We start from the raw sequence: 24,796 nt of genomic DNA, 5'->3' as shown, positions 1-24,796 counted from the left end.
GGTCCAATAGTTGAATTTTTCCTTTTTAATATTTTTATAAATAAACTCCTCCAACTTTTCTTACATACGACCCATCTCTTCTCACAACCATGCTTTCTTTCCCCCACGTACCCCTGGTTCTGTTACTTATGTTCATTGTTTTCTTTTTATTTTGTTATGTTGTTTAATCAATTTTGATTCAAGTTATCCATAATTTGTCTTACTCCTTCTGACTTATTTTTCTTCTCATATACCCTTACACTTCTTCCATTGTGTTCTGAATTGAAAATTTTTCTCTTTTCGGTAAGATAAAAATATTTCACTGTGTAAATATAACAGAACTTTATTAATTAATAGTTTATTGATGCACACTTTGGTTGTTTCCATATTTAGCTATATTAAATAACACTGCAATAAAATTGGGTTGAATAAAATTTTTAGATTAATATTTTTATATTCTTGAGAAAGAAGTCCAGAAGAGAGATTATTGATCATATAATAGCTCTAATTTTCAGTTCCTTGATGGTGCTCCAAACTGGTTTCCCAACTGGTTGTACCAAATTATATTCCCACAAAGAGTTCAAAATGCTTCCTCTTACTCCACACCCTGGCCAATACTTGGTGGTTTTGATCCTTGTTATACAAGCCATCCTTAGAAATGTGAGGTGATATCTTATTGTGGTTTTAATTTTAATTTTTCTATTATTCCATTATAATGAATATCTTTTAATTTGCCCATGTAGATGAGTCTATTCAAATATTTTTTCTCTATTTTGGTGCATTTTATTTTTGTTGACTTGTAAGAGTTTTTATTTATCTTGAATATTATCCCTTTATTATAAATATGAAAAAGATATAAAAGTATCATCTTCCACTCTGTGGGCTGTATTTTTGTTCTGCTTATATATTCTTTTGATGTACTTAAGACTGTCAATTTAATGTAGTCCCAGCTGTTGATATTTGGATTCATTCCCCTAGTGATTGGAGTTGGTTCTCCAAAGATGCCTCTGATACTAATGTAACAGAACAATTTTATAAATGCTTTGAATATCTTGGACATATTTTGTGCAAGTATTTTCTCACATTTATTAGTGTCTCTAAATTTTAGCCCAAGTTTCATTTGCATTGCAAAACCTTTTTAACTTTGTCTTATGTGTTCATTCTTTGTCATCATTTGTGATTGATATCTACGTTTATAACATTGTGATCTGTAAAATATTTTCTTTGATTTTTATCTTAATATATTCACAGTTCAGCATGGAGCACTGTAACACTGTCCTCCCATTGTTCATCGATTTCCTCGAGTGGGCATCAGTAATGTCTCACAAAAAATTGTGAGACTTGTTACTGTTTGGGCATATAGAATACGTCACCTGTAGCTTGCCAGGCTTTGTCGTGCAGGCAAGATACTCTCGGTAGCTTATCAGGCTTTCCAAGAGGGGCGGAGAAATTGAATCTGGGTTGGCCGTGTGCAAGGCAAATGACCTACCCACTGTGCTATCACTCTACAGACATACCACCTTGAACGTGCCCAATCTCGTCTGATCTCAGAAGCTAAGCAAGGTCGGGCCTGGTTAGTACTGTTCAGCAAATACCTGAAAAAAGTAAACTTGTTAGGGTGAAATATTCTATGTGTATTAAACACATTGTGAATTTATATTATTTGTTATTATTACAGTTTTTATTGAAAAATAACTATTTTGTGGTTTTGTTAATTTTGGGAATATTTTATTTCTTCATAGAAGGTAAAAGGTAAGGTAAAGGTAAAGGCCCTCCCGTTGATCGTCGATTTGCTCGAGTGGGCCCAGTAACGTCTCCATTGGAGACTTTGTTGTTACTGTGTTTGGCATATCATTCTCTCTTTATATTTCATTTATTTATAAATCCTCCTTTTGTGTATCATTTCCTTTACCAATGTCTTCTTTTTGTTGTTGGTTTTTTGAGGGCCACATTTGGCAGTACTCAGGGCTGACTCCTGGCTATGAACCCAAAGATCACTTTGGCAAGACTTGGGGACCCTATCTGTGTCTGGAATTGAACCCAGATCAGCTGCATGCAAGGAAAACTACATACACACTGTAGTATCTCTCTAGTCCTCCCCGCCCCATTGAAACATTGCATTTCTTTATCCTGTTACTCTCAATGCCACATATAAGTGATATAATCCTATAAAACTGTGACTTTTTCTCTCACTGGCAAGGGGAAACTGAGGCTTCCTCTTTCAATATCTTTCAGTTCCATTCATGTTGCACCAAATTGCATGATTTAATCTTTCCTTTTCCCTGCATAGTACTCCATTGTGTATCTATGCCACATTTCATCATAAGAAATGTGGCATCATCCAAGAACAGATGAATGGTTAAAGAAGCTGTGGTATATCTACACAATGGAATACTATGTAGCTGTCAGAAAGGATGAAGTCATGAAATTTACATACAAGTGGTACTACATGGAAGTTTCATGCTAAGTGAAATGAGTCAGAAAGAGAGGGATGGACATAGAAAGATTGCATTCATCTGGGGAACATAAGGTTACAAAATAGGAGACTAACACCCAAGAATAGCTGAGATAAGTACCAGGAGGATTACTCCATGGCTTTGAGGACAGCCACACACACTAGGGGAAATGGCAGCTCAGATAGATAAGGGAACACCAAATAAAGGGTGTTGGGAGGTTCCTCTCAGGATGGGAATGCATGATGAGAGTAGACTACAGTCCAAACAAGAATGCCACTCAATGTCTCTTTTGCAAACCACAGCACTCAAAAGGAGAGAGATAACAAAAGGGAATGCCCTGCCACAGTGGTAGGGTGGGATGCGGGGAAGGGGGGTGGGAGGGATACTGGGACTGGTGGTGGAAGAGAATGGGCACTGGTGGAGGGATGGGTATTCGATCATTGTATAACTGAATCCCAAGCACAAAAATTTGTAAGTCTACAACTGTACCTCATGGTTTTTCACTAATAAAAATTTAAGGAAAAAAATAAATGTGGCATCATTAGAAATGTGGCATAGATACACAATGCTGTTAGAAATCTACTTTGATTAATTTTTTAGCTATTGTAGAGTGATGCATTGAAGAGTGGTGTGCATGTGTCTTTTTGAATGAATTTTTTTCTGTCCATGGGGTAGATACCAAAAAAGTGGAATTGTTTTTGTTGTAGGGTGGCTGAATTTTCAGTTTACTGAGAACTTTCCATATTGTTTCCCTTGGGGGTTGAACCAGACTACAGTCCCACCAACAATGGATGAGAGTTCCCTTTTCACTACATCCCAAAAACACAGGTTGTTTCCATTATTTTTGACATGTGACATTCTCTGAGGTGTGAGATAGTACAGAGACCTCTGAGGAAAACCAACAGGCACAGTAAAATATGCTCACCACAACTTACTATTAGGGAAATCCAAATCAAAATGATAATGGATATTATTTCTGTATTTTAAGGGGGGTTCAGCACACAGCCAGCTCTACTATGGGCTTATAATTGCTCCTATGCCCAGGGATCAATCCTGGCAGTAATTAAAGGACCATTTATAGAGCCAGTGATGGAACCAGAGTCAGTTATATCCAAGGCTTATCTTCTGTATTTTCTCTCTGGCCCTGTTCTTCCTTGAAAAAGGAATTCTGTGGGAGACTAACTGCCACGAATAGTAGAGCTAAGGATCAGGAGGATTACTCTATAGTTTAGAAGCCAACCTCACATACTGGGCAAAGAGGCAGCTCAGATAGAGAAGGGATCACTAAGTAAAGGGTGCTAGGAGGGCCCGCTTGGGATGGGAGATGCGGTCTGAAAGTAGACTATAGACTGAACAGGGAATGCCCTGCCACAGAGGAAGGGTGGTGTGGAGGGGACAGGATGGGCGTGGTGGGAGGGATGCTAGGACCATTGGTGGGGGAAAATGGGCACTGGTGGAGGGATGCTACTTGATCATTGTTTGACTGAAACACAAGCACGAAAGATTGTAAGTTCTGTAACTGTACCTCACAGTGATGGTGATTCACTAATAATTTTTTTTTAAAAAGGAAGTCTGTTCCTTTCTTGCTGTCTTCTTTTTCTGGGACTGCATAATATACATAGGTGTTCCTCTTGATATACTCCCAAGGATTCATGCACTTTGTTCAAGTTTTACATTTTTTTATTTTCTCCTTTGTGTGTATATCACTAACAAATTTTCCAACTTACTACCTACTGGCTTTTCTCTTGTTAACTGCTAAACCCCTTTTTCTGTCTTAAGTTTCACTATTGTATAATTATATCCATCATTCCTGTTTGGAATTTTATAATATTTTATTTATTTCATAAATAATATTTTATCATTTCCACTTTGGCATTATTCAGTCACTTCAATTCTTTATTCTTTCTATTAAATATTATTTTATATTATTAAAGCACCATGATACAAAGGTTTTCATAGTTGGGTTTTAGACATATGATATTCCAGCACCGATCCCACCACTACTGTCAGCTTTCATCCAGCAGTGTTCCAGGTTCCCTTCCAACTCCCATCCCTTAGCCTGCTTCCTCAGCAGGCACGCTTTTAAGTTTGATTGTTGAAATTTGGTTCTCCTGTTTTCAATGTTGTTTACACTGTGGTTTAGATATTGGGCTGTAACACTCTTCATTCTGTTTTTATTAAATTTTTATTAGTGAAACACCATGAGGTAAAGTTGTAGACTCACAATTTTTTTTTATTAGTGACACACCATGTGGTACAGTTGTAGACTTATAATTTTTTTGTGCTTGGGTTTCAGTTATACAATGATTTCGTACCCATCCCTCCACCAGTGGCTATTCTCCACCTCCAGTGCTCCTAGTATCCCTCCCACCCCCCATTCCCCCATCCACCCCACCCCTGTGGCAGGGCATTCCCTTTTGTTTTCTCTCTTTTTTAGGGTGCTGTGGTTTGCAAAAGAGGAATTGAGTGGCTTTAATGTTCAGTCTATAGTCTACTTTCAGCATGCATCTCTCATCCTGGGAGAATCTGCCCAACACCCTTTATTTGGTGCTCCCTTCTCTATCTGAGCTGCCTTTTCCCATAGCATGTGCGGCTGGCCTCCAAGCCATGGAGTGAACCTCCTGGTACTTATCTCGGCTATTCTTGGGTGTTAGTCTCCTATGTTGTTACTTTATATTCCCCAGATGAATGCAATGTTAATATGTCTGTCCCTCTCTTTCTGACTCATTTCACTTAGTATGAATCTTTCCATGTAGTACCACTTGTATGTAAATTTCATGACTTCATCTTTTCTAACACTGCATAGTACTCTATTGTGTAGATGTACCAAAGTTTTTTTTAACCAGTCATCTATTCTCGGGCACTCGGTCTTTTTCCAGATTTTGGCTATTGTGAATAGTGCAGCAATGAACATAGAAGTGCAAATGTCATTTCGACTATACTTTTTGCCTCTCTGGAATATATTCCCAGGGGTGGTCTAGCTGGGTCAAATGGGAGATCAATTTCTAATATTTTGAGGATCGTCCATACTGTTTTCCAAAAGGGCTGAACCAGTTAGCATTCCCAACATCTATGACAAACCCATCGCAAGCATTATCCTCAATGGGGAAAAAGTAAGGGTCTTTCATCTAAGATCAGAAACAATACAAGGATGCCCACTATCACCACTTCTGTTTAACATAGTGCTGGAAGTACTTGCAATAGCGATTAGGCAAGAAGAAGGCATTAAAGGCATCCAGATAGGAAAGGAAGAAGTCAAGCTCTCACTATTCGCAGATGATATGATACTATATCTCGAGAATCCTAAATCCTCTACCAAGAAACTCCTAGAAACAATAGACTTTAATGTACAATAAAGTCGCAGGATATAAAATCAATGCCCCCAAATCCATGGTCTTCCTATGCACAAATAATCAGAGAGAGGAAAGTGACATGAAAAAATAATCCTGTTCACAATGGTGCCCCAGAAAATCAAATACCTCAGAATCAGCCTAACTTAAGAGGTAAAGGTCCTCTACAATAAAAACTACAAAACACTACTCCATGAAATAAAAGAGGATACGACGAAATGGAAACATATACCCTATTCATGTATAGGAAGAATTAACATCGTCAAAATGACAATACTCCTGAAAGCATTATACAGATTCAACATGATCCTTATAAGTATACCCATGAAATTCTTCAAAGAAATAGATCAAGCACTCCTGAAATTCATATGGAACAACAAACGCCCACGAATAGCTAAAGCAATTCTTGGGAAAAAGCCGTGGGGTGGTATCACCCTCCCCAACCTCAAACTCTACTAGAAAGTGGTAATAATTAAAACAGCATGGTACTGGAACAAAGGCAGGGCTGCAGACCAATGGAACAGGGTGGAATATTCGTACACACAACCCCAAATGTATGAACATCTAATCTTTGATAAGGGAGCAAGAAATGTGAAGTGGAACAAGGAAAGCCTTTTCAACAAATTGTGCTGGCATAACTGGACAGCCACATGCAAAAAATGGGCTTAGACCTTGATGTAACACCATGCACAAAAGACAGCTCAAAATGGATTAAAGATCTCAACGTCAGGCCAAAATATATAAGATACATTGAAGACAAGGTTGGCAAAACCCCTCACGATATTGAAGCTACTGTATCTTCAAAGACCACACTCCACTGATCAACCAAGTGGAAACAGAGATAAACAAATGGGACTATTTTAAATTAAGAAGATTATGCACCTCAAAAGATATAGTGACCAGAATACAAAGACAGTCTACAGAATGGGAAAGGATATTTACCCAATACCCATCTCACAAGGGGTTGATATCAAGGATATACAAAGCACTGGATGAACTCTACAAGAAGAAAACATCTAACCCCATCAAAAAAATGGGGTGATGAAATGAACAGAAATTTTTCCAAAGAAGAAATCCGAATGGCTAAAAGACACATGAGAAAATGCTCTACATCACTAATCATCGGGGAGATGCAGATCAAAACAACAATGAGATATCATCTCACACCACAGAGACTGGCCCACATCCAAAAGAACAAAAGCAACCTCTGTTGGCATGGATGTGGCGAGAAAGGGACACTTTAAATTCTTTTTCAAAGTAATACATTTGATTTTTTTTTGAGTTTTAACTTGTTCCAGCACAACCAGAAATCAACAACATGAGAGAAAATAAACTTCTCACATCACAGCCTGATTTGCCTAAGAGACACATGCATCCATATATATGAAGATGTATAACGGAATAATAGAGTGAGACAGAGGATTGGATTTGACCATTTCACCATTAATAGTAATGGATAAACTCACCCAGTTTAGAGAGGAAAGTAATAATAAGATCAGGGATCTTAAGGACAGGGGAGAAATGCTGCTTCCAGAAACTGAGCTCTGGGAGGAGCGATTTTAGAATAGTTACATCTAGAGTATCTGAGTCTCCCCCATTCTGTGTAGGCAATAGCAAAGTAATCTAGCCATGACACAGAATTTTAATGCATATTATTTTTATAATAAGGGTTGTAAATGTCAACAGAGAGACAGAGAGAAGTACTTCTCTCTCTCTCTCTCTCTCTCTCTCTCTCTCTCTCTCTCATGTTCTCTTCATATCCACCCCCAGCACACTGTGGAAAATCAAGAATTATTTCCTGGTACCAGTATCTTTCCTCCTACTCATTATGACTGTTATAAACCAAGTACAGTACCAGCATTAAATCCACAGAACCTCCATCAAGAAAACAATGAAAGCTAACAGCTACATAAGCTACATAAGCTACCAGCAACCTTTTAAAAGATACAATGGAATAACTTGAAGAAAATGACAAATTTCCTGAGGACAAACTTAAAGACACATAATTAGAGTAGGTGTTATTTTGAATGGTAGTTTATCATTTTTTTTATTTTTTTGTTACTTTAGAATGTTTAATTTGTCATTCTGGCCTCTTTACTATGAAATCATCAGATTAATGCTTCTTTGGGTGCAATCAGTTATATCTCTTTATTGAGTGCAAGAATTTGTCTTTGGGACCATAGAAATAGTTTTCAAGTGCAAAAGTGATTGCTTTGCTTGCATCTGACCCAAATTCTGTCCCTGGCACCGCTTGTGTTCCTCAGAGCCCATTCAGGTGTGATCCCTGATTACATATCCAGAATAAGTGATGAACACTGCTGGGTGTGACAGAGAAACTAGACAAAAGAATGTGCCTTTGCTTTTAGCCTTTGATATTTAATACTGCCAATATACCTAGGAGTGAGTTTCTTTGGATATTTCTGCTTGAACTTCTTGACTGTAGATTACCCAGAAGCTATAGTCACCACAATGTAACAACATCATGTCCTTAAGAACCATTAATTATATAAATAAAACTGTGTAAACTCAAAAAAGGACAACAGTGGCAGCGGCTCTGTCTCTCCCGCCGCCAGCGTTTGGTAGTCTCACCCTGCTTCCCCCACCCTGGGGAGGTCAATGGCGATGGGCAGGCGAAGGAAGCAAACGAGGGCCAGGCTGGTTGGTCTTAGTTGCAATTTATTCCAATCCTCTCTCCATCCACTTCTGTCTCTGTCCTCTGCCTCTCTCTGCCATTCTTACAGTCTCATTATATCCCCCAGCATCAGGAATTGGGGTAACAATTACACATAGGTTCTATCACAAATAATAGGGGAAGAATTCTTTCCCTTGGGGACATCCGCTACAAGTCAATAGGGGTAGAATTCTTTCCCTCTTTCCCTCGGGGACATCTGCACCTAGGACAGATCCTCATTATCAGATCAATCCACCCTAGAGCAGATTCCCCTGGGTGTGTTTCTCCTCTCCTTGTCTAGGAAACATATAAGCATATATAATATAAATCATTTTGTATGGATACAGTAAGAAATACCTTAAACTTATAGAATTGCCCTCCTAGGGCCATCTCAATCTCAGACTAAGGCCAGATAGTCTTTCCTACCCCTAGCAGGGTCCTACTCTCATCGTTAACTTTTGTATCATGACAGCATTTGTCTATGATCAAGCTCTTAACTTATAGTTAAGAATCGTGGAACTTTGGCCTGGCCCATTTCGATGCCAGGGTAGCTCACCACTTGCCCTGGGTCCATTCAGTCCCTTGTCGGGATTCTGCTTTTGGGGTATTAGGAACTAAGGGCAACTGAGGCTTAAGTAGAGAAAGCAGATGCCCAGGAGTGAATAATATTCAAAGCCAATTAAATCCTAAATTACAAAGCATAATGTTAATGGTCTTCCTGTATCTATACAAAAAGGGCATTGCTTTAAAGTAATCAGTTCATAAGGCATAAGGAGAGGAGAAAGGCAATATTTCACTCATACATATAAAATCATAGATTTCTGAGGAATCTAACCTTACAAGTTAGCAGAGTCTGATTAGGGGGAAAGCTGATTAACTAATGGGTGTAACCTGATAAACCTAAGCTCCTGGTGGAGAAAGGGAGAAAGGACAAAGCAATGTCATCCTACATAAAACTTGTATCATTTTATGAACTTTACCAAGTTCACCTACCTTCAACCCCCTCACCGATTTTTCAATCAACATTCTGCTCACTGTATATATGAGCTTAGTAAATTTTTAGATATAGTTAAAATCATATAGTATGTGCCATCTATTACTTATTTTGCTTACCATAATACACTCATGTCTATTAATGTTGTTGTTAGAAGTGAAGTATTTTCCTTTCAGTGTTTAATTGTATTTGACTATATATTTAGATAACACATTTACTTTACCCACTGACTCATTAATGAACGCTTAGACTTTCACATGTCTTGTCCACTTATACACAACTACAGTGAACATGCATGCACATATATAGCTCTGAAATAGTTTTTATATCCATGAATATATATCTAGAAATAAAATTTCTGAATAACATCATAGATTTATATTTAAAATTTTGAGAATCCTTCATATTGGTCTTCTAACTGGTGTAATGTATTGAGTAAATCATGGTTTTAATTTCTCTCACTCTCAAGATGATCACCTCTATTGATACAACTTATAGAGATGGTTTCCAGTATTCACCTTTTAAAACCATGTGAATCTCCACTGATAGTAGCTGATTAGAGTTAGCTGTTCTCATGGGTAGCCACCCCCCAATAGAATCTCTGTGAGGGTGGGAGATAGAGCAGTAGTAAGAGATAATCTACTACAGATTTTAAATGTTCTTACTAAAAAATTATCAATTTTCATGTTGGAAATCAAATAAATTATTTTCAGATTGTTGAATGACTTTAGCCAATTCTCAGATTTTTTGAATGGTTATTTTAATTGACCATTCCACTGTCATTCAAGTTTGATTTAGTAGGAGGGCATTTAAAAATGACTTTACTCTGTCAGAACTTGAATATACTGCATTGTCTTTCTGCATTTTTTGACTTATTTCTTACAAAAGAATTAGAATACCATAAACAAGTTCTAAAGTAAATAAACAAAATAATTGCATGATTCATAATAAATACATGTTATTATACAATATTGTGCTTATCAAATAATATGTGTAGAATATGATCTGAATATTTTAATTAGCATATAATTTAAGTCTAACATTAGCATATAATCAATTAGCACATAATTAGGCCTAACACCTAATTAATCAGTTAATAATATGATAATTAGATATAACACCTAATTCAATTTTTTTTGATAACTTAGTGTTTAACATCTATCTAGTACTCTAAATCACATATTTTACATTTTCTCGAGAAAATAAAAATTTATTCATCTAAATTCATAAAATATATTAAATCAACACAGTGATAATTTAAGTGGAGAAAGAGAAAATAGAGAAACTAAGATTTTGCTGCTTGATGGGATGCTACAGTAAGTTTTTAGAATATTCACTGTCACTGTCACTGTCCTTCCGTTGTTCATCAATTTGCTCGAGCAGGCCCAGTAACATTGTGAGACTTGTTACCGTGTTTGGCATATGGAATACGTCACGGGGAGCTTGCCAGGCTTTGCCGTGCGGGCAAGATACTCTCGGTAGCTTGCCGGGGTCTCTGAGAGGGGTGGAGGAATCGAACACGGGTCGACCAGGTCAGCCACGTGCAAGGCAAATGCCCTACCCACTGTGCTATCGCTCCAGCCCTTTAAAATATTAATATTAATAATTTATGTATCTATCCACATATCATGCATTTATATATTTATTTATTCAGGGTAAATACAAAATTGGGAGAGTGCAGTGGGAGGATATATAAGTATGAATTTTGTTGCATTTGAATATTTCCTGAAAACTGTGAGCATGGGACCTGGTATTTGAAGGGAGAAACTTGAATTATAGCAAAGAGAGGGAAACATGCCACCTGAATAATTGAGTTTATCTTTATGAGAGTTCTAGTTATCTCTAGGTGAAAATTTCATTTTTATAGACCTATGAAATTTCAAATGAGTTTGAGTCTAACACCTGATATAATGAGTAGAATTATACTCTTGCAACTTTTATTTTCAGCAGTATATTAGAGTTGATTATTGTCAGTGAGGTTGAGCATATGGTCCTGAAATGGTTCTAAATGATTTTATATTTTTTCTATTGTATTATTATCCTTCTGATACTTTGAATGAGGCAGCACACAGCAGTTAATTTTCTCTTCCAGTCTCTTGTGAACAATATTAAAACAACTGAAATAAGTACATATTTCAGCTGTCTTTTATGGATGAGTTATAATTCCTGCAGTCTGTGTATAGTGACATAGAATAGGCATTACAGTATAAATGTTATTTTGCTTGCTGGGAAGGATTTAGCAAATGTATTTAAATTATGTGAGCTCTAGGTACAAATCAAGTGCTGAAATTCTTTAATTATGGAATTTTCAGTAAATCTAAAGAAATGGAAGAACAGCCTCTCTGGATGGAGCATTTTTAATACAACAAGGCATGTTAACAGTTTCAAATTGGTGTCTGAAGTAGAAGTACAATGATATATTATTAATATTTAAAGGTCCATTAACGTTCATCTAATAAATATCTGTAGCTGTTACTGGAGAAATTCCTCCAATGTTTCCTGATTCAGTTATCCTTTGTTATCCAAAAAATCCTTCAAAATTTAGTGACTTAAAACATAGTAACTTAAAGCATTCTATTTCTGATAACTCTATGTGTCACAATTCTGATTAAAGCTAAGATTTTCAGTATTCCCAGATTTACCATGAGTATACTTATGTGACTACAGTCATCTGGTGGATTTACCATCTATCAATGTTCTAATATTACCTTCTTAATATGCCCTGATTGTGGAGTGTGGTTGCCAGGCCTATGTTTGGGCAAGCACTGGGCTCACCTGTTTCCCCTCCCCCGCCACTTTTGGGGGCCCTGGATGACCCAGCCTTCTACGTGGTCCGGGAGAAATTCAGCCCTTCTGTGATGTTTTGCAAGAATTTAAGGAGTATAGGCAGTAAATCTTTGACAGTAGATAGAGTTCACGAGTTAACGGAGCTGGACTAGAACTGTGGTTCTTGGGGAGATTCTTAATTACTGTTTCAATTTCCTTTTTTTTGATTGGCCTTTTTAGGCTTTTCACTTCCTCCTTGCTCGTCTGTGGGAGATTTAATGACTAAGAAGTTGTCTATTCTTTTCTTCTAGGTTTCCCAGCTTAAGAGAATATATTTGTTCATAGTAATCTCTCACTATATTGTGAAATTCTGAAAAATCCTTTGTAATTTTTTCTGTTTATACTCTGATCCCATTTATTTGAATATTTTCTTTTTTCCTCATGAGTTGAGCTTAAGTTCTATCTATCATGTTTATTTTCTTGATGATCCAGCTACTGTTTAATTATTCTTTTAATAGGTTTCTATGTTTTGATTTCTCTTCTAGAATTTATTATTTCCCACCTTCTGTTGAATGATTTTTTTAACATTCTGGCTAAATAATATCTTTGATACTTGCAAATATTGCATACAGTGTAGTTCTGTAAAAGTTTAACTTTCTTTTGACAATATTTTATAATACTTAATATGATAATCTTTAATTCAGTTTTTACTTGAAGAAATCAGATAGCATATGTATATAAACTCTGAAATAACATAACAAGATATTCACAAATTACTTAATTCCCACTTAATACACTGTTTCCTCTTAAGAATTACGAATATATTTGTACGAGCATGTACAATTTAATAACGTTTGTAATTATGTAATTTGATTTTTTATATTTGTAACAATAAGTAAACAGTGCCAAATATTTTAGTTCGTGAATAATTTTAGTTGCATAGTTTTAATAAAATAAAATTTTAGTTGTTCTGGGAAAGTAATAGTGCCCTAAATATAAAAATATTTCTAGACATTTTTAGGCTTCTTGAGTCATGCCCAGTACTGTTCAGGGGTTACATTAGGCTCTGCACTCAGGAATTATTCATGACGGTGCTCTGGGGAGCAGAGATTGAACCCAGGTTGGCTACATGCAAGACAAATGCCTGTCCCACTGTACTATCGCTCTGTTCCCTTTAAACCACTTTTTGTTCTGATTTTTTGACTCATGTATAATGCTATAACCATAAATTTACACTTTATATGTATGAATTACTGGTAAATAGCTTGTAATTTGTGGTTTCTACTTGTTAAAATATTGAAAAGCATTAAACAAATACAGATCAGAGATATAAACTAAAACAAAATTCTCATAAACGGGTGCTGGATCTTGTCAAATGCTTTCTCTGCATCTATTGATATGATCGTATAGTTTTTATCTTTTCTTTTGTTGATATGATGGATTATGTTGATTGATTTCTGAATGACAAACCATCCTTGCATCCCCAGGATGAATTCCACTTTGATGAGATGTTGAATTCTATTTGCTAGTATTTTGTTGAGAATCTTTGCATACAATAGAATTTATAGTAAAGTTGCAGGCTATAAAATCAATACCCAAAAGTCCATGACTTTCCTATACGCAAATAGTGAGAGAGAGAAAGTGACGTGAAAAAAAACGATCCCGTTCACAATTGTGTCCCAGAAAATCAAGTACCTAGGAATCAGCTTAACTACGGAAGTAAAAGAACTGTACAAAGAAAACTACAAAACACTACTTCAGGAAATAAAAGAGGACATGAAAAAACAGAAAGATATCCCCTGCACATGGATCAGGAAAATTAATATTGTCAAAATGGCAATACTTCCCAAAGCACTGTAACAATTCTATGTGATCCCTGTAATGATACACCCGATGTTCTTCAAACAAATGGGGCCAACACTCCTGAAATTTATATAGAACAATAAGCCCTCATGAATAGCTAAAGCAATTCTTGCGAAAAAGAAAATGAGAGGAATCAACCTCCCTAACTTCAAACTCTACTACAAAGCAGTAATAATTAAAACAGCATGGTACTGGAACAAAGGCAGAGCTGCAGACCAATGGAATACGATTGAATATACTGACATCTCCCCCCAAACCTATGATGATCTAATCTTTGGCAAAGGAGCAAGAAATGTGAAGTGGAGCAAGGAAAGCCTCTTTAACAAATTGTGCTGGCAAAACTGGACAGCTACACGCAAAAAAATGGGCTCAGATCTCTGCCTAACATCATGTAAAAAAGAAAGAACAAAATGGATTAAAGACCTCATCAGACCTGAATCCATAAGGTACATTGAAGACAAAGTTGGCAAAACACTCCATGACATTGAAACGAATGGTATCTTCAAAGATGCCATGCCACTGGCCAAGCAAGTGAAAACAGAGATAGACAAATGGGACTATCTTTTTCTTTTGCTTTATTTGGGGGGTCACACCCAGCAATGCTAAGGGGTTACACCTGGCTCTGCACTCAGTAATTACTCCTGGCATTGCTCAGGAGAACATATGGGATGCTGGGATTCGAACCCGGGTCGGCCACGTTCAAGGCAAATGCCCTACCTGCTGTGCTGTCACTCCAGCCCCCAAATGGGACTATCTTAAACTAAGAAGCTTCTGCACCTCAAAAGAAACAGTGCCCAAAATACAAATAGAGTCTACAGAATGGGAAAGGACATTCGCCAAATACTCATCTGACAAGGGGTTGATATCAAGGATATACAAAGCACTGGTTGAACTCCACAAGAAGAAAACATCCAACCCCATAAAAAAATGAGGCAACGAAATGAACAGAAAATTTCTCAAAGAAGAAATCCAAATTGCAAAAAGACACATGAAAAAATGCTCTATCTAATTAATCATCAGGGAGATGCAGATCAAAACAACAATGAGATATCATCTCACACCACAGAGACTGGCCCACATGCAAAAGAACAAAAGCAACTGGTATTGGCACAGATGTGGCGAGAAAGGGAACTTCCTTCACTGCTGGTGGGATTGCCAACTGGTTCAGCCCTTATGGAAAACAGTATGGACGATTCTCAAAAAATTAGAAATTGAGCTCCCATTTGACCCAGCAATACCACTCCTGGGAATATATCCCAGAGAGGCAAAAAAGTATAGTCGAAGTGACACCTGCACTTGTTTGTTCATTGCAGCACTGTTTACAATAGGCAGAATTTGGAAAAAACCTAAGTGCCCAAGAATAAATGTCTGGTTAAAGAAGGTTTGGTACATCTATAAAATGGAGTACTATGTAGCTGTTTGAAAAGATGATGTCATGAAATTTACATACAGGTGGTACTACATGCAAGGTATCATGCTAAGTGAAATGAGTCAGAAAGAAAGGGAAGAACATAGAAAGATTGCATTCATCTGGGGAACATAAGGTTACAAAATAGGAGACTAACACCCAAGAATTGCCGAGATAAGTACCAGGAGGTTCACTCCATGGCTTGGAGGCTAGCTGGGCACTCTAGGGGAAAGGGCAGCTCAGATAGAGAAGAGAGCACCAAATAAAGGGTGTTGGGAGGATCCTCCCAGGATGGGAGATGCATGCTGAAAGTGGACTATAGACCAAACATGATTGCCACTCATTGCCTATTTTGCAAACCACAGCACCCAAAGAGAGAGAGATAACAAAGAGGAATGCCCTGCAACAGAGCAGACTGGGATGAGGGGATAGGGGGTGGGAGGGATGCTTGGATCATTGGTGGTGGAGAGTGGGCACTGGTAGAAGGATGGGTACTCGTTTATTGTATAACTGAAACCCAAGCACAAAAATTTGTAAGTCTACTATTGTATCTCATGGTGTTTCACTAATAAAAATTTAAAAAATAAAATTCTCACTTATTAGACTCTTGGACCATTGATAATCTCCTCCTGTTAGATATTAAGTTTTCACCTGAGCGTCACAAAAGTACATCTGTTGTAGATGTGAATTACTGTATGTGTAGGACCTGCATTCAATTCCAGCATTGAAAAATAATTTATTGATCAAACATTAGACAAGAATTTATTGTTAATTTAACTTTATTTTAAGTAAATAAAATTATTTAAGGGAGTTAAGGAAAATCATAATGGAAGATAACATAAGGATGAAATAGGTAAAGAGTGAGTCAAAGAGCATTTCAAGTAACACAAGCAGTATATGCAAAGTTTCTGAGATTGAAAATTTTTACTTTCTCCAAGCAAGTACTATTATAGTTAGGTTGAAAATGTTTCAAATAACTTGAATAAGTATACAGTGAATGTATTATGCACAACCTTGTAAAGGTTTGTGATTTTATGTTTTGGAATCCTAGTGAACAACTCAAAACCTCCATTAATTATGTAATAACATTTTAGGATGGTGATTGAGAGTGTAGGTTTAATACCTTAGTAAATAAGTGCTTCTACACAACTACTTAATATGTAATGTTTTAATATCTTTAAACTAGAGATTATAACAAGTACTGTGAATGTTGTGTAAATTAGGTAGAATGCTTTATGTAAATGAATCAACACAAAACACCAGACTATAGTAAACAATGGATTATTAGTAGTCATCATGCCTAGTTTATTTATTTATTTATTTATTGCTTTTTGGGTCACAACCGGCAATGCTCAAGAGTTACTCTTGGCTCTGTACTCAGGAATTACTCCTGGTGGTGCTCAGGGGAACATATGGGATACTGGGAATCGAACCTGGGTTGGCTGTGTGCAAGGCAAATGCTCTACCTGCTGTACTATTGCTCCAGCCCCAACTCTTTAAAATTTTTAAATGTCCTCTTGCCATATTAGATCATTATCTACAAAATATGTTATAAATAACATAACTTTTAATTGGGATTCTGCTTTGACTATATGACTTTTCGTTGTATTTCAATTGATTTCCTGTGTTATATTAATTGATATGTTTATAATCAGCTATCCTTCCATCCCTGGAATGAACTCCACTTGTTCATTGAGTAATCCTTTCGATACGCTGCTGGATTAGATTTGGTTGAATTTCTTTTTTAAAGAACATATACTTTATTTTTTTTTAAATTTTTATTAGTGAGGCACTATGAGGTACAGTTGTAGACTTACAAATTTTGAGCTTGGGTTTCAATTATACAATGATCAAATACCCATCCCTCCACCAGTTCCCATTTCCCACCACCACGGATCCCAGTATCCCTCCCACCCCCCATCCCCCCCATTCCACCCTGCCTCTGTGGCAGGTCACTCCCCTCTGTTCTCGCTCTCCTTTTGGGTGTTGTGTTTTGCAAAAGAGGCATTGAGTGGCAATCATGTCTGGTCTATAGTCTACTTTCAGCATGCTTCTCCCATCCTGGGAGGATCCTCCCAACACCGTTTATTTGGTGCTCCCTTATCTATCTGAGCTCCCTTTTCCCCTAGTATGTTTGGCTGCCCTCCTAGCCATGGAGCAAAATTACTCTTACTAATCTCGGCCATTCTTGGGTGTTAGTCTCCTATTTTGTTACTTTATGTTCCCCAGATGAATGTAATCTTTCTATGTCTATCCCTCTCTTTCTGACTCATTTCGCTTAACATGATACTTTCCATGTAGTACCACTTGTATGTAAATTTCATGACTTCATCTTTTCTAACAGCAACATAGTACTCCATTGTGTAAATGTACCAAAGTTTCTTTAACCAGTCATCTGTTCTCGGACACTCAGGTTTTTTCCAGATTCTGGCTTTTGTAAAGAGTGCTGCAATGAACAAACAAGTGCAGATGTCATTTCAAATATACTTTTTTGCCTCTCTGGGATATATTCCCAGGAGTGGTATTGCTAGGTAAATTGGGAGCTCAATTTCTAATTTTTTGAGAATCATCCATACTGTATTCCAAAAGGGCTGAACCAGTCGGCATTCCCACCATCAGTGAAGGAGGGTCGCTTTCTCGCCACATCTGCGCCAGCACCGGTTTCTTTTGTTCTTGTGGATGTGGGCCAGTTTCTATGGTTGAAATGATATCTCATTGTTGTTTTGATGTGCATTTCTCTGATGATTTTCTCATGTGCCTTTTAGCCATCCGGACTTCTTCTTTGAGAAATATTCTGTTCATTTCTTTGCCCCATTTTTTGATGGGGTTTGATGTTTTCTTCTCGTGGAGTTCAACCAGTACTTTGTATATCCTTGATATCAACTCCCTGTTGGATGAGTCTTTGGCGAATATCTTTTCCCATTCTGTAGACTGTCTTCGTATTTTGATCACTGTTTCTTTTGAGGTGCAGAAGCTTCTTAGTTTAAGATAGTCACATTTGTCTATCTTTGTTTTCACTTGCTTGGCCTGGGGCGTGACATCTTTGAAGGTACCATTAGCTTCAATTTCATGGAGGGTTTTGCCAACTTTTTCTTCAATGTATCTTATTGATTCCGGTCTGATGTTGAGGTCTTTAATCCACTTTGATCTTATTTTTGTACATGGCTTTAGGCAGAATTCTGAGCCCACTTTTTTGCATCTAGCCATCCAGTTTTGCCAGCACATTTTGGTAGGATTTTGTTAAGTATCTTTGCAATGATGCTCATCATATTGTTCTCCAATGTTCTCTTTTAGTACTATTTCTGTATTTTTGGGTATTATTGTAAAATTGGCTTCATAGAAGCTCTAAAGGAGGATTCCTATTTACTTGGAATTTTAAATGAGCCTGAGGAGAATGGGCATGAGGTCTTCCTAGAAGTTTCCATAGAACTCACTAGTGAGTCCACATGGATGTGGCCTTTTGTTCTTAGGGATAGTATTGATCACTTGATCACTTGACTTCCCGTTAATCATTGATTTGCTCAAGCGGGTGCCAGTTGTCCCTGTCTCCATTTGTCCCTGTCAGGTGCTAGTGCAGCCAAATGGCGTCTGTTGGTTCTAAGAACACGAAGAGCCTCAAACAGATTGTACATGATCTTGATGAAGAAGTCTGACCATCTGGTAGGTGGGCGGCCACGCGGTCTTTTGACATCCCATGGAATCTAGTCGGTAACGGCTCTAGTCCAGCGGTCATCTCTAAATCTCATTTCTTGACCAGCCCATATGATTTAATATGCCTTGGCAAACGAGACAGCATCCCTGATTCTTGACCTTCGACGTAGGTCAAAACTCCGGATTCTTTCTCTCATTTGAGTGAAACGTGATACTCCAAGCATAGCTCTTTCAATTCTTCTCTAGGAGACCCAAATAGCGTTCTCATCCTGTTTGCCTAGGGCCCATGTCTCTGAGGCTTACGTTAATGCAGGAAGAACAGTGGAATTGAAGAGATGTGCCCGGAGCCGGAGGTTCTTCATCCTCTTAGCTATTTCTTCGAACCTCTTGAAGGCGTTCCAAGCCTCTCTCTTCCTCCTGTGCAGCTCGGGTGCCTGGTCATTTGTCAAGTTGACTTCTCGACCTAGGTACACATAACTGCTGCATTCAAAGATGTTCGTTTCGTTGAAAGTGAATGCAACGTCAGGAACTAGGCTGTTTCTCATAAACATTGTCTTCATAAGATTCAGCTGTAGTCCGACCTTTCCACACTCATGGTCAAAGTCGGCCAACATTTGTGCCGCTTGGCTAATGTTTGGTGTTATTAAAAAAATGTCATCAGCAAATCGGAGGTGGTGTAGTTGCTGACCATCTATCTTCACTCCCATTCCTTCCCATTCCAGTTGTTTCATGATGTTCTCAAGGGTGGCACTGAAGAGTTTTGGTGAAATGGTATCACCCTGCTGAACACCTCTCTTGACATCAATGACCACTTCTCTGTAGAATGGTGAGATCCTGGTAGTGAATCTGTAATACAGAGGATCCTGATGTATTGAGTTTGAATGCCCTGATTGGCTAGGACTTCAATGACCGCTTCAGTCTCAACAGAATCAAAGGCTTTCTTTAAATCAATGAACGTTAAACAGAGCGACATCTTGAACTCCCGAGAAACCTCAATGAGCTTGGTTATCATGTGGATATGGTCGATGGTGTTGAATCCTTTGCTGAACCCAGCTTGCTCTCATGGCTGTCCTTCATCCAGTGTTCTTCCAATCCTATTCAGGATGACTTGAGTGAACAACTTGTAGATGACAGACAATAGGCAGATCAGGCGATAGTTTCCAATGTCATGGATGTCTCCCTTCTTGTACAGAAGTACAGCCCTGCTGGTTTTCCATTGGGACGGAGCCTTGCAATCAGACAGGTAGAGTGTGAAGAGCCGAGCCAGCGTATTGATGAGTACTGACAGCGGGTTCTTCAGGTGTTCAGGTCTGACCTGGTCTGGGACGGGTGCTGTTCGTTTCTTTACTGACGAAATGGCATGTCGGATTTTGGAAGGGAGCACATTGGGAACGACATATCCATCCTGTGGAATTTGGCATGTTGGCAGGTGGACATGGCTATCGAAGAGATTTGAGTACAAGTCCTTTGGTGGTGGAGAATAGGCTCTGGTGAAGGTACAGGTGTTTCATTATATGACCGAGACTTAGATCCAAAAGCTTTGTAACTGCCCTTATGGTGATTCAATAAATAAATTTATAAAAAATGAAAAAAAGTAAGATGGAGTTCATGCACAATTCAATCAGCTAATCAGTGGCTGAATAAATAGCAGTACTCCTACAAAAAAAAAGAAGTCATGGATAATCTTCTCCATTGCCCTTCTGGAAGATCTGATAGATCCATCAGGACGTTGAAGGGCAGTCATCTTGGTCTTGTTGTTGGCGAAGGACAACCGGGCATTACGAATACTTTTCCCGCTTCTGCCGTATCTACCAGCACTTCTGCTCTTCTCTCTTTGAGGTCTTCCTTGATCGCATCTCTGCACTGCTTTGCAAGCTCGGACATTCTCTTGCGGTTGCCTGAGGCATGCACCAAACCACATTGGCGAATAACCTCAAGAGTTTTCGAAGAAATGAATTTTTTTGTGGCTATCTCTCTCTTGGCAGTCCTCGCACAATCATGGAGGTGCTGAACCAGTCGATCATATTCCTCGTCAATGTTGTCCACGATGGCATCTTCCCATGTTGCTGCAATAGTGCCAAAGAGCTCCCAGTTGGTGGTCATTCTGGGAGTTCTCTTCTTAAACTTTGCAGCCCTTTCTCCCTGCTCTGTGAAGTAGAATTTTGCACGAAGGAGACGGTGTTCCGATCCCGTTTGAAATTTTTGGACAACAGCGACATGGGTCAGACAAATCCATCGATTTAATATGATGTGGTCTGTTTCGTTGTGGAATCGTCCACCGGGAGACTCCCATGTCCAATGTTTAGATTCTGCCTTCTGGAACTGTGAGTTACCATGGATGGTCTTGGTCGACATGATGAACTCAGACAGTCTCTCACCCTGTTCGTTCCATTCTAGGCCATGGGTCCCAATGTGAAGTTCTTCAGCTGATCTTCTCGGTCCTATCTTGGCATTAAAATCACTGACAATGATCTTGAAGAAGGTATGGTCTTCTTTATAGAACTTCTCCAGCTCCATGTAAAACTCCTCAATTTCTCCTTCATCATAATTGGATGTTGGTGCATAGACAACGAAGATAGAAACTGCTGGCAGTGAGCCACATCTATTCAAATGTAAATGTCTGATTTGGACTGTTAGGCATTCAAATGAATCAATGCTCATGGCCAAGTTTGTGTTGACAAGGACACCGACGCCTCCGACACCTCTTTTATAGCATGTTCCGAGGAACAATTCTTCTCCAGTGTCCAAAATGGCGTCATGAGATTGGTGCCTTCTTGTTTCAGTCAGACCAATGATGTCGTACTTGATCTTTCACGCTTGTACCATCAGGCCCTCGATGGATGCATCTGATGCTAGCATACGTGCATTGAAAGTATATGCGATCATTTTTGTCTTCCTTCGTTTTGGCAGCCTTGTTCGGCCTTAGATTTTATAAGCCTCTCCGTTCTTATACTTCTCAATGCTGCCATATTGGTGAAGCCTTCAGGGTCAAGGGAATGAGACCCATTGTAATTACTGGGTTTGGCATATCGAATACACAATGGATAGCTTGCAGATAGCCAAGATATTTCTATTCAGTCTTTCTACTTTCTCTTGGCTAATCTTGGAGTTCTTATAATTATACAAATTCATCCATTTCTTTTAGGTTCTTGAGGTTGGTCGCATATTTATTCAAAGCATCCTTTCATGATCTTGTGTATTTCTAAGTTTTCTGTTGTAATTTCTCCTCAACCACATATATTGATTTTTAAATTGTATAAATTTAATGATGAATGTTATCATCTTTATTTTTGTCTTTTTTGAATGTTATCATTTTTAAATAATAATTTTTAAAGCTAACTGAAACCTAAACTTTCATTTAGCCTAACATTTTACAAATTTGCTCCCTTTAAAAGTGTATCTATTTATGTATTAACTGTTTTGGTGCTGTACTCAACTGTGCTCAGGAATAACACCTGGCTGTGTTTGGGTACCATAAATGATATAGGGTACCCTATGTGGTGTTGGGTAGCATGTGTGGTGCTGTGGGTTGAATAGGTGACAGCTTATTGCAAGGCAATTGCCTTACCCCGTTTACTGTCTCTCTTGACATTTCTTTCCTTTTTGTGGTGGACAGTCACGTGCTGTCAGACTGCCATTAGAAAGGGCATGTTAATCAATCTCTGGGAATGCTGTGGGTTTCCTGTTTCATGCTTGTCTCAGGAACAGAAAGATCTTCCCATAATCAATGGTCTTCTTAACTGTTAATTTGCTAGAGCGGGAGTATAAATGCACAGCCACCTGAGCTAATATGAGAAACATTGATAAGTCATATATAGTCCAGATATCCTTATACGAATGACCTACATGAGTGTGTCATTTAACCTGTGCAATCCAGTCTTCTGGTGCTCCATTCTATGGATGTTGACACCTAATAAATATTTAAAAATTCCTAACACATATTTTGTGGGCTGGAGCTATAGCACAGTGGGTAGGGCATTTGCTTTGTACACGGCCAACCAGGGTTCGATTCCTCTGTCCCTCTTGGAGAGCCCAGCAAGATACCAAAAGTATCCCGCCTGCACTGCAGAGCCTTGCAAGTTCCCCGTGGCGTATTTGATATGCCAAAAACAGTAGCAATGTATCTCACAATGGAGACGTTATTGGTGCCTACTCGAACAAATCGATAAACAAAAGGAGGAGTGCTACAGTGCTACAGTGCTACATATTTTGTCTCAATATCTATATTCAAAGGTATCCAATTTCAATATCTATATTCAAAGGTATCAAATCTCTCTTAATTTTTTCTATCTCTTGACTACTGATGTGCCTGTATCTCAAACCCAGTTTATTCATTCCGAATTTTACTATCTAGTAACTATACCTATCTTCTATATCAAATTTTTCTTGATAGTATTATTTTCCATGCCTTTAACTATTTTTATTGCTTTTCAGCATGCTTACAAAAATTTGGGCTATTATTAGTTTCTATGACAGTTGCCTAACTCTGTGCTGAGATGTATTTAAGTATTAGGAGTAATTTCTGTGTCTGAAAATGGCACTATTATACTATTATACATACCTTTTAACTAGGTTTCAGAATATAGGATCTGAAAACCCTTAAATTGTCATTTATAAGGAAGGAGTAGTAAGGGAAACTAGTACTTAGGAAGTTGAGCAAGCATTTCACTGAGGTCTACCGCTGAATATATTCTGCCCAACAATGTCAACCATTATAAATTCTTTCATGTCTTATGTTCTACATTTCACCAGGGTCTCTCTCAATATAATCTTTTTTAGTGCCATTTATTTAAAATACTGACTTTTCAAGTGCTCTATAAATTCCTTTAAATGTCATCTGATTCAATACAAAGTGATGGGATTGAACAGTAAGGCTATATTTTATAGCCTGCATCCCAAGCGTGTTCAAATAAACTATGAAATAAAACTTTCTGGGCTATTCTGGTCATACTACAAGATTTCATACTATTTCCATTCCTAGCCATACAATCCCTGTCCCTTAGCCTGAAGACATCGGCATATTGTTCTTTCGTTGTAATCTCTTAAGGTCTTCCTACTGAAATACCTGTTGGCTCTAACATCTGTAATAAAAAATGTTCCAATGGTTCTAATAGAATTTTGAGAAACTTCTATTCAGTTTCTCAAAATGGGACATAACTCAAATATGCAAAGAAATGTTTTGTTGAATGAAAGCTGTAGTGTCCCAAGCTTTTACCTGATGCAATGAATGAAATATTATTCCATTCAGTTAGCAGTCATTTAATTTTAGTCAGAATTTTCACCATACAGAAGTTCTTTATATTTCTGTAGTGTCCAATGCCTCTTTTGCAGACCACAACACCCAAAAGGAGAGAGAGAACACAAGGCAGGGGGGATGGGGGGGATGGGGGTGGGAGGGATATTGTCCATGGTGGTGGAAAATGGGCACTGGTGGAGCGATGGGTATTTGATCATTGTGTAATCGAAACTCAAGCACAAAGAATTGTTTTTTTATTTTTATTTATTTATTTTTTTTTATTAGTGAAACACCATGAGGTACAGTTGTAGATTTACAATTTTTTGTGCTTGGGTTTCAATTATACAATGATCAGATACCCATCCCTCCACCAGTGCCCATTTTCCACCACCATGGATAATGTCCCCCCCACCCCCATCCCC

General features: G+C 38.0%; 1 protein-coding gene across 1 annotated transcript in view; it reads left to right on the top strand.

Annotated features, from left to right (window-relative positions):
* Positions 1-24,796, top strand: part of IL1RAPL2 (interleukin 1 receptor accessory protein like 2) — a 738,026-nt gene that overhangs the window by 454,409 nt on the left and 258,821 nt on the right. The gene's annotated exons all lie outside the window — the stretch shown is intronic.

Source organism: Sorex fumeus, unplaced genomic scaffold, assembly GCF_029834395.1.
Source record: "Sorex fumeus unplaced genomic scaffold, SorFum_2.1 ptg000058l, whole genome shotgun sequence".
Taxonomy (NCBI): Eukaryota; Metazoa; Chordata; class Mammalia; order Eulipotyphla; family Soricidae; genus Sorex; species Sorex fumeus.
The sequence above is the reverse complement of the archived record's forward strand: the minus strand, read 5'-3'. Positions and strand labels throughout refer to the sequence as shown.